This window comes from Mauremys mutica, chromosome 1 (assembly GCF_020497125.1).
Source record: "Mauremys mutica isolate MM-2020 ecotype Southern chromosome 1, ASM2049712v1, whole genome shotgun sequence".
In the NCBI taxonomy this organism is placed as follows: domain Eukaryota; kingdom Metazoa; phylum Chordata; order Testudines; family Geoemydidae; genus Mauremys; species Mauremys mutica.
In genome coordinates this window covers 195,986,096-195,998,179 of record NC_059072.1, presented here as the reverse complement: position 1 = coordinate 195,998,179, position 12,084 = coordinate 195,986,096, and positions in this window count along the sequence as shown.

Here is a 12,084-nt window from a genome sequence, read left to right as displayed (position 1 = left end):
ATTTACTGTTTCTCATAAACAGGGGAGGCAACCCAGAAAGCTTGAAACACTGAGAACCACAGTAAATGTGTAGCAGGTCTGGACTGACCCAACTGCAGGCAAAAGGCTGCATTGTGTTTTGTATTAGCCAATTCTGTCAGCTCTTAGCATTTCATGCCAGCAATATCATAGTCCTGTTTGAGTGCAGATGAAGGGGGAGGGGAAGAACAAAAGAATTTTGAAAAAGATTAGATATTTAAATAAGTAGTTTGAACATCCCTAGTTATATTAATTAGGCTGAAAACAAACTGTAAAGGCTTGAAACCTTCATGTTTCAGGGCAGAAACTAGCCACTAATGGACAGGGGTTAGAAATGTTGTATGCAGTGTTGCTGTATCCATGTATCCATGCCAGGATATTAGCAAAACAAGGTGGGTAATATCTTTTATTGCACTAACTTTTTGTGAGAGAGACAAGCTTTCTGGCTATACTGAGAACCTTTCCCAGGAAGAGCTCTGATTGTCACAGCTAAATACACGATCAAATAGATAGTTTAGCATAAGCAGTTAGTACATATTTTAAGGGTCCATTCAAGGTGAAGTGGCCCTCTGACACCCCTGTAGGCATAGGACAAAAAGGAGGGTTAGTGGATTACAGATTGTTATAATAAGCCATAAATCTGAAGAGCTCTGTGTAGCTCAAAAGCTTGTCTCTTTCATAAACAGAACATGGTCCAATAAAAGAGATTATCTCACCCACCTTGGCTTCCCCTTCCAACTGTACAGTTGTTCAAGGGCCTGGCATGGTCCCAGGCTATGCTGTTCCTGTGCTACCGTAGCACCATAGTGCAGTGGAAGGGAATTTTCCAATGCTGTAGTTAGTCTTCATCAAACGATGGTAGCTTGATTGACAGAAGCATTATTCCATTGACCTGGATATGCCTACACCGGGGGTTATTTCAGCGTAATTACTTGGCTCAGGGATGTGAAATTTTTACATTCCCTGAGCAATGTAGCTAGGTAGATCTAAATCTCAAATGTAGAGCAATCTCCACTGCCTGCATTATGGGTACACGGGGAACATGTAAAGCTGGTGCCCACCTCAATACCAGACTTCCTGTGAGAGATACGAGGGGAGCATAGGGCCAAAGGGAGAAAATCTGAAATACTACTCTACATGAGTCTCTTTTCTGGGGTAAAAGCTGAAGTCTTCCAGCTTCCTGTCCCCACAATAAATCAAACCAGGGTTGTGCAAAGTATTGGCACTGAACATCCATCTGAGTCTTGATATGGTGCATTTTAAAGTCTGATGGGTTCCAAACCTGTGTCCATGTTTGCAAACATGCACTAAGAAATTTGTGAATTTTACTCTTTCAGCTAGCTACCTCTCTCCCTTCCACTAGGAGCTGCCTTCTCTAGGGTGACCAGACAGCAAGTGTAAAAAATAGGGACGGGGGGGGGGATAGGAGTCTGTATAAGAAAAAGGCCCAAAAATCAGGACTGTCCCTATAAAATTGGGACATCTGGTCACCCTAGCCTCCTCCTTTCCTCTCCTTCCCTCCCCCCATAAAGCTCAGAATTCCCCACTAAAGATGTCTAGGGTATTACTTGTTGGGAGTACAGTGGAGACAAACGTGGAGGGTTTTCCTTGGATGTTACACTGCAGCACACTAAAAACTCCATGTGAACACAGCAGTGTTGATTAGCTTCCAATTTTTATGAACCAAACTGTGAGGCTGAGTTCATGAACCCCTTGATGAATCAACCCTCCAGACTTGCAAGCTCCTAGCCAGGATATAATCGCTCCTGAAAAAAAATCTCTTTATTATACTTGAACTAAAAATTTACCATAACTGAATATTTGTACATGAGATCTATGGGAGCAAATTCATCTCTGATGTAATGCCATTAACATTGTTGGAGTTACACCAAGCAAGACTTTGGTCCATTACATTTTTTTTTCTCTTAAGGAGATTTGATCCATTTTCTGCAACAGCTCTATTGATTGAATACTTTGGCGAACAGATCGATGAAACCAATACTACAAAAACATATCACGCGATCCTCAAAAATGTCTATAATGATTTTTTTTGGTACCATACAAACATTTTGAAAAAATTGCAGAAAGGAAACCAAACCACAAAGTTTATTTAGCAAATTCAAAACAATCTGATCTCAAAGCATCGTCTAACACAGCGCTTATGCTGCTAACACAGATGCTTTCTCCTGAAATATTTAGACTCTTGTTTCTGTGTCTCACTGTTGTGGCTTTGAACTTACCTTCCCCTCCTCTGTTGCATATTGTTTTCTTATTTAAAAGGGATGTGGTTATGTCTTTATGTGGGTAGCCATTTCATTTTGGGTCCATTTCATTTTCCTTTCAGCAAAATTAAAAAACAAAAGAAAAAAAACCCAAAATAACAATGACTTGGTCTTGGCATTAATTAAAAGGATTATGCTGATTATGCTCATAATGAAAAAGCTTTTACATACTAAAAAGTTCAAATCAGAATAACGAGTATTTTCACTTCAAATCTTGCTATCTCCTAAAGCCAAAGTCCTTGTAGGCTATCAAACAATGTCTTTTAGCCTTCACATTTCTTTTCTGTCACTTGATTAAAGGCTATGTATTACATTTGTCATTGCATGAATAAAACAAGGATTTGCTCAGCTGACCACAGTGGCTCTGCCTTTACAGCCAAACAAGTACAAAGTAAAAGCAAAGACCAGGACAGGAATGGGAGGGCTGAAAAGTGACTTAGATCAATGTATGTGTACCCCTACCCAGGAGGTTCAAGCACTGTTCTGGTGCCCTTGGAGAACTAGCCCTCTATGGTTTGAGTGCCTCTGGTGGAAAGCTTTCCTATGCTGAATCTGTGCAAAACAGCATTCTGACATATCTCCCACCGTGGAATGTTGAGTCCAAATGGTCCCAAACCTTATATTCCAACTGCTTTGAGTTCTCATATATGACTCTCTAGGTCTGAACCTGTCCCCCACAGTTCTGGTTCTGGGGGAGATTCAAAAATGTCAATCTTGATTAGTTCTTATCTGGCATAGACTGTAACATTGCAGGTTACCGCTTTATTCCTCCAGGGTGCCAGTGACAGAATGCTGTTTAGTATTTTAAATACATGGTGGCACCACATCCATTCTAAACTCCATCTTCTGGCGATGATTATTTGTAATGTTTTTGTTCTATAGCATCATCAAGGTTTCTTGAGTCTCAACAGATCCTCAGTGGTTTTATTATAGCTCTTTCAAATGCTCTAATTCCTTGTTGGTAGTAGCATCAGCAGATCTTTTCTATGTGTACGTGTACGAAGGTGGTTATGTTATTACATGTGTGCAGTAATCCCCTGCCAATAATCCTAATTCTTTAAAAGAATTTTCTTATATTATGTTAAATTTAGACAGGGGCCACTCTAGCTATTGTCAAACTAGGAAGCTCCCTAGGGCGGCAGGGATGGCTGGGCCAAACCTGAATGTGTTGCACTGTGGCCTGGCCCTTCACCCTCTTCTACATAACCACTGAACCATCAGACAGCTCACTGAGCCCTCCTAGAAATTCTGATGTGTGACCCTCCTGCTGAGAACTTCTGTTCTAGGCAGTGGAAGGGGAGCAGCACACTAAAGTTTTCTCTAGAGCCAGTTTGTCTTCAGCAGCCTGTGCATTTAGAGATGTACCACAGAGGCAGTGTACAGAATTGGATCTACCTTGGATTCAGGCTTGGGCTCAGGGATTAGATTCCAGGTCAAGTCAGGACTAGAGTTTGGCAATGAAATATTGTTTGTTCTTCTTGCAAGATTTAGGCCTTCACAACCTTCAGCTGACCTCACAAGATACCTTCCATTGTGAGTTGTGGAAATCTCAAACACAAATGAACCATACCCATGAAATAGGGGATTTGGGATTCCAATTTGGGATTAGACCATGGGATTCAGTTTTGACCTTCCCTGAAATGTGTGTTTAGATCTGAGGTTACCAGTTTTGACTCATCTCTACTTACAGTGATGTTGCCTCATCCACTTTTTCTGTTTATATTGAGAATTATTTTAATTTTGCTAAATTCTTCTGTCATTGTTTATAGTTGAGCACTGACATAGAGGTAGCATCCTCAATACAAATGTCGGAGGTGTTCTTTTATTCTTTTGAGTCTGTTTGCAATTTTTCCACTACAACTGGGGATTTGTCAAAACTGGTCAGTTTAGATATAATTTTATTGCAGAAAGGACTTAGTAAGATTATTTTTCTTGAATTCTCTTTCATGCAAGTAGGCAAAAATTATTATTGAACAAATCATCTTTGATTCCTTAAGTTTGTGTTTATAAGATGAAATACATAGAGAAAGCAAATTCATAGGAAAGTAGAGGTGAAAGGAAGAATGCATTAGAAGAATTCATAATATTTAGTTAGTATAAAATATATACACAGTTCCAAAATATTGTATTGGACCTGAAGAGCTAAAGGAGTGGAGAGGAAGGAAACCTTGTGGTTTAGTTGGTGGACTAGGATGCGGGACACCTGGTTTCAATTGTAGCAAACATGGGAGTCATTTTGTGTCGTCTGAGGAAAGTCACTTCGTCTCTATGTGGCCCAGTTTCCATGTGTAAAATGGTGGTGATAATTTTCTTTCTTCCACTCTTTGCCTAGTTAGATTGCAACTTCTTTGGGGCAAAAACCATCTCTTACTACGTCTATGTACAATGCTTAGCACAAATGGGTTTCTAGGCACTACCACAATGCAAATAATGTATAAGAAACTTACAATTTAACAAAAGTTGACTAATAAACAAACATTTTAGAAAAAAAAAACCCAACACTTTGGATGCCTAGATGATATTGGTGGAATGACTCCTCAATTTCCAGATGCCATGGTGATGGGGACATGAATAGAATAGAAATAATCTTGTCTTGGATATCTAGAACAATAACTAACAGCAATAAATGGGGATTTAAAGCAAATCTTTTGTGACCATGGAGAAATTCCAGTGGCAAGATGGTAAAATATTTATCATGAATAACCTGGGGCACAAACTGACAAAGTTAAGGGAGAAGGAAACATATAATTCTTAAATATGGATTTTGTGAAATAATTCACCTCTTCTTTTGGAATAAAATGAGGGGCAGATGAGAAAGGAAGTAATGGCTAAAAGCTGCTGACATTAACAAAAAATACCCTATTTCCCAGTCCTTACTTTGAAAACACCCCTAGTAGCTCCAGGGAGTTTTGCCTGCAGAAAAATGAGGATGACACGTTGACATTCAAACAAAGTCTATATTTAGAACGGGGTCTAAAAGCGCAAATGAGAACAAACACCTATATATTTTAAGCAAACAAAATAACCATTAAAAAGGTATTGTAGCAGGGTGAACCCCTGCTCCGGCCCTGAAGGAGTTAAAAACAGCCCTGGGAAGGGGCTGTGGTGGGAGAAAACAACATTTAGGCTGGGCTGATTAGGGGAGTGGCTGCAGGTGAGGCCACGCCCCAAACTGAGCGACAGCTGGCCCCTATAAAAGGCCAGGGAAGCCAGAAGCCAAGACAGTCTCTCTCTGCCTTCAGAGAGAGAAGGGCCTAGCTGTAGGGAGCTTGAGACTGGATACCTGAATGAAGCAGGGCTGGGGACAGGCTGAGGAGCTGGGGAGCTCCAGCCTGGAAAGCCCCAGGCTGCGGCCTAGCAAAGGGCTAACAGGTACTGGGGGTTGCAGAGGGCAGCCCAGGGGTAGGCCAAGGCAGCAGGTCCAAACCCCTTTGCCTGTGATGAGTAGGCTGATACTGCAGTCTGCCCCAGAGTGTGGGGCTAGACAATGACTGGCAGTAGCCAATACTGAAGCAAGGTGGGGATAGAGGGTGGGGGTTCCCCAAGGAGGGGAGACCCAGAGAGAAAGGGGTTACTGCCAGGGGCAGCACCCCCAATGAAAGGGCACCGGGTCCAGGGAGGGACACGGGGGGCCTGAGGACAGGCGGATCACCAGCCTGCAGAGGGTGCTCCAGCGCTGGAACAGAGCTAATTCCCGGAGTCCCCAGCAGGAGGCGCCGTAGGGGTGAGTCCGACCCGTCTACAGGTATATTATAATAGCTTTTCAAAATATTACAAGACTACTCTTTCTTTTACCTGAGCCCCTATTGGCCAGCTCAGTGTTCCAACAGGGCTGTGTGGTAGCTTTGATGTCACAATATAGTGTTTGCTTGAGCATTGAAGCAGAGGGTTGAGTGTCACTCTGAGACCTGAAGTGATGTATGAAAAGAACTAGTTAAGTGTTCCACACCCCTCCCTTGCTATTTTGAATATTCAGAACATAAAAATACATTGTGAAGTACTTTCAGGTCTTTTTAGAGGCCCCAGCACTAATATTTAACCCTAACTGTCCTAACATGTAACATGAACAAATTATAACTGTACATTTTTTTATGGACAATATTCCAGTCCAAAACTTGGCTTATTCCAAGTGGGACAGTTACTGGAGTCCCTGCACAACTGAGCTCCCATTGATGTCATAGGATGTTTGGCCTGAGAAAGACCTAAAAGTCTGATCACCATCTCTCTTTCTGGGGAAGGGATGACTTGACACTGAGTAACGACTACAGGATTTTTACTAGGCCACAATTCAGCTACACAAGGATCGCTGCCTTTTTGGGAAGTACTTTGTTCAGTAAAGACATGATTCAATATCTATCCCAGAAACTTCTTTTTTGGCAGATGTATTTTTTCTTAAATTAAATTAATATGCCTGAAACTTTACACTCACATACTAATTTCTTTGTTCCTGTCATGAAACAGGAACTCATTACGCCCAACTAATTATTCTAGGTCCTTTAATATCTGTGATGATTCACGGTTAAAAAATACCTTAGTAAAGTTGTTTGTTGGAGAAAAGAGACTGCTATTAGGAGGATCATCTTGCGGATTTGAAATTTTTTCTGTGAAGTAAGGATAATTACTATATGAAACAAAGACTATGTTAGAGCACGTTTACACAGAGATATGAAGTCATTTCATTAAAACAGCAGAGTGATGGATAAAGACTCAGTGATTCATTTTTGTGAGTTTCAGCTCCATTTACAAGTGGGAACCAATACTCCTTTCACGCCCAAACTGAATTTGATGGAAATTTGAGGTATATAAGCAATGCAGTATTGAACCCCACATGTCCCCCAGAAGTACAAAGTGATCATCATGATTACTCTAAATTATAAACTCTCTATAAAACCAATAATAGACTTAAAATCTGATTTCATGTTAGTTTTTACAAAAGTACTGATGCAGTCATTTTTCTTAGGATACAGAAGAACCAGATGCAGTCCAAGGAAGATGTGAAATTGTAGATAACATTTGGTAATGTTTTCCAGTAAACGTAAAACAAAAATCTGTTTTTGTTTCTTTTCCCTGTGGTCTACAATGGTTGAAGCTAGTTCACCAAAACAGTGACAAATGTCCAGAAGGTCAAATACACACAAACATGCATCCAACGAAGTGGGTATTCGCCCACGAAAGCTCATGCTCCCAAATGTCTGTTAGTCTATAAGGTGCCACAAGACTCTTTGCTGCTTTTACATACAAATGTACTTGTAAAAAACAGTACGTTGATGGAAAGTTCTGAATACAAATAACTGTGTAGAAGTCACTATTACATTATAGGGCAGCGCGTAGTGACACCTATATTGAGGTTGTCTAGTGCTTTCCATTAAGAAAGATTATTGCAACCTTTCCTTTGAGAATCACTCAAACTTCCATTGCTTGTAGCAGGCCTTTAATAATACCAGGCTATAGAAGCATCTTTTCTTTGTCCCATAAAATTCTGTTCAGGTTTAGCTAAGTCACAAATTGCTAGAAATTGCTATTTCCCTTCCCTCAGTTGGAGTTCCTCAAGAAAATGTTGTCAGCATGCCAAAACAATAAGTGGAAATGGACATTCTTAGATCAGGCTGCTGCTGCTGCCGCTGCCACCAAAGTATCAGCAGACACATGTTGCACTGTGCCCACCAGTGCTTAATTTGTGCTAGGGCTGAGCCCTGGCACCTGTAGGCTTGCTGCATCAGTTATGAAAGTAAAAAAATTGCTTGATCCTTAGCACCTCTTTCATTACAAATTAAGCACTTGTGCACATCCAATACAGTGCAGTCTTTAACTACAGATCACATACTGTTTTTTTCAACAGGACTTCTGCCTCATTCAATGCACAGAATGCTTCACAAAGGGACAGAATTAAGTTTGCACAGGCAACTGTAAATCTGGTATTTACTAACTTTTGCAACCTAAATAACATGGTTTTATGTTGGTTTTTTATATGCATATGCACATATAGCCCAAAAGTACATAAATGTTGCAAATCAAGCACTCAACATTTAGGTAGTGCCAGAATTAAGACTGGAAAGGCAACCTTGTCAGATTTCAGTCTTCCCCTTGCTGCTGTTTCCCTGCCAGTCTCAGTTCTCTCGCCCTCAGGGCTGGCACAACCCATTAGGTGATGTAGGCAGTCACCTAGGGTGCTAACATTTGGGGGGCGGCGACCGCGGTGGACAGATCTTCAGCCACCCTGGTCATTGTCGGTATTTCGGGGGAGGGACCTTCCACCGCCTTTGTCGGGGGTGGCATTTCAGGGGCAGGACCTTCCGCCGCCTAGGGCGGCAAAAAAGCTGGCAGCACTCCTGCTCGCCCTAGTCCAGGGGTTCTCAAACTGGGGTTGGGACCCCTCAGGGGTCGCGAGGTTATTACATGGGGGGTTGCAAGTTGTCAGCCTCCACTCCAAACCTCGCTTTGCCTCTACCATTTATAATGGTGTTAGATATATTAAAAAGTGTTTTTAATTTATAAGGGGGGGGTCATCCTCAGAGACTTGCTGTGTGAAAGGGGTTGCCAGTACAAAACTTTGAGAACCACTGCCCTAGTCCATGAGGGTGACTCCCTTGATAGATGTCAAGTCAATGCTCTAAAGCATGGTGGCAATTGACCCTTCTCAATGCAATGGCTGTAAGAATATATATATATATATATTTTTTACATCGGCAAAACAATCATAGAAATGTAGGGCTGGAAGAGACCTTGAAGTCATCACGTCCCACCAGTGCTGAGGCAGGACCAAGTAAGCCTAGATCATCCCTGATGGGTGTTTGTCCAAACTGTTCTTAGAAAACTTCCAGTGACACGGATTCCACAGTCTCCCTTGGAAGCCTATTCTAGAGCTTAACTATCCTTATAGTGCGAGAATTTTCCCTGATATCTCACCTAAATCACCCTTGTTGCAGATTAAGCCGATTACTTCTTGACCTGCCTTCTGTGGACATGGAGAACAATTCATCACCATCCTCTTTATAACAGTCCTTAACATATTTGAAAACGGTTATCAGGTTCCCCCCCCTCAGTCTTTTTTTCTCAAGACTAAACCTGCGTGGTTTTTTAACCTTTCCTCATATGTCCGGTTTTCTAAAACTTGTGGGTTGTTTTTTTTTTGTCCTTCTTTCCTATAGGGTGGCACCTGGAAATGGACACAGTACTCCAGCTGAGCCCTCACCAATACCTCCCATGTTTTATGTATGATACTTCTGTTAATATAATAATAATGCATTTTCTTTATTGCATTCTCGGAAACTGCTGAACTACTTTTGCTGAAACTTTACAATTAAATTCAACCTTATGCAGACACCTGCCATGAAAATTTGCATCTGGACAGTAAAAGTTTGGCAAAATTATAAGCAACTGAAAGCAGAGCCTTATAATGGGAAGCGTCTGGTTATTGATTATAGGCAGGTCTAGCAGCAGTTTTAGATATAAAATCAGATTTTCATTCATGTTGTTTCATCAATAGAATTACCACCTACAATCTACAGCGATGCAAACTAGTTCTATACACTTGTATCTGAAGGAAGAATATGGAGAAGTTGAAATCAACAATTTGTAATAAAACCAGGTTGGCTGAAAGGTTTAAGGGAGTTCATGGTTTGAGCCAAAATTTCATTAGGATTCAGCTAAGTTATGCACTGAATTCTCAGAGTGTCTTACAACAAGCTCCTGACCTTGTTATTTTCTAAGAACATAGGCTCTTACACCCCTTCTCAGTTTCATTGTCTTCAGTTGTAGCCTGTTCGTCCATCCTATCTTCAGTCTTCTAGGAGAACAGCAAGTTAGTCCAGATTTACCAGAAGGTTCCTTTTAGTGGCAGGTAGTTTATCCACCTTTCTTCCACTTGTGCAGTAGTGGATCCCAGAAGGCTACAATGGATCTTGTTGCTGTTTCGGCTGTTCCTATTTTACCCGAGGCTGCCCAGAGGATTCAGTGGGCCTGGGGCAAAGCAATTTCAGGGGTCCCTTCCATAAAAAAAAAGTTGCAATACTATAGAATACTATATTCTCGTGGGGGCCCCTGCAGGACCTGGGGTCTGGGGCAAATTGCCCCACTCGCCACCCAGGGGCGGCTCTAGGCACCAGCAAAACAAGCTGGTGCCTAGGGCGGCAAAATGTAGAGGGCGTTCCCTGCCGCCGGGGGGGGGGCGGCAGGCTGGGCCGGCGGACCTGCCGCAGTCATGCCTGCGGGAGGTCCACCGGAGCCCCGGGACGACCGGACCTGCCGCAGGCATGACTGCGGAGGGGGCGCTCGTCCCGCGGCTCGGCTGGGCCGCCCGCAGGCATGCCTGCAGCAGCTCAAGCGGAGCCGCCGGACCCGCGAACCGTCCGCAGCCGCGGGAGGTCCAGCCGAGCCACGCGGGACCAGCGGTCCCTCTGCAGTCATGCCTGCGGGAGGTCCGCTGCTCCCGCGGCTCCGGGGCGCCTCCCGCGCATGACTGCTTGGGGCGGCCAAAAACATAGAGCCGCCCCTGCCCCCCCCCCCCCACCGGGCAGCCCGGATTTTACCTTGGCCTGTGGCCAGAGACACTCTAGATTGTATCCCATTATAAAGTTATTCCCACAGCAGGGCTCTCATTAGTAAACCAGTATATGACAAACTGCAGCAGCCCCAAAAACCACTACAGGCCTGCTGGGCCACATCATCAGCTGCTATATATTGGTGTCGCTGTACTGAAATCAATGAAGCTTTGTTAATGCACACTGTCTGGGAGCTGGCTCAGTGAAAATAATTGCATGTTGTTTCCTGAGCACGCTCTCAAGACAAGACCCGCCTACTCCTTCCTTCCCCATAAAGCTAGACTGTGAAATTTACTCACTGAGGGAGGCAATGCAGCTCCTCCCGTGCAGTGCTAAGGGTCGAGGCATTCTGCACCTGAGAAACAGAATGCCTTCCTGAACTCCCAGGGGGAATGTAATCTACTACACCACTTTAAGGGGTATTGCATACTTCACGTATGAGGCTGGTCAAGTCTGTCTACCTCAGCTCTGCTTCCTCCCTCCTGTCTGCCCAAGTTGCTCCCAAGCAACTCAATAGCTGGGGCTATGACTCTAGGTGTGCTGTGCAAGGAGTCTCCCTCCACCTATGCCCCAGTGAAAAGGCTGAGCACAGTCATAGTGACGGCACTCCAGTGATAGAGGCACAAGCGACACCAAAAGGGTGTGAAGAAGATAGGGACATAACCTTGTCCCAAACTCCCACACCAATAAGCAAAGCAACTGTAGTGCCTAACTGTGGCAGTATCTATAAGGCAAGATCCAGCCTTCATCATCCATGCATTGGGTGCAGACAGTTAAAACAGGAAGCTTCTAACTTTGGTAATGAATTAAAAACACGAAGATAGGTGGTAATTCATAATTAAGGTCCATTAGCCTGTATTTAGTTATTTTTGCTATAAAAGTTTAAAAGTCCCAAGGGACCTATTATAATGATAAACATCAGATGTTAAAGAAATTAGATCAGAATGGAAGAGGGTGGTAACTAGTAGGCTTGGACATTCTGCCAGCCACGCAGAATTCTCAACAGCTGCAAACCAAACATTATTCACACATTTGAGGCCTTGTTACACTTTTCAGCTATGTCAAGTTTTCCAGTTCTTCAGAGCTCATCTGTATGTTGGTTGCTGTTTTACACAGGAGGCAGCTTGACTCACTGCTAAATTATTTTCAAGCTGTAATACTGAGTGATTGCAAATTTGCAGGATAACTATAAATGCCTCAAAATTTTGTGATTATCCCCCTCAGATAAACTGGGTTTAACTATT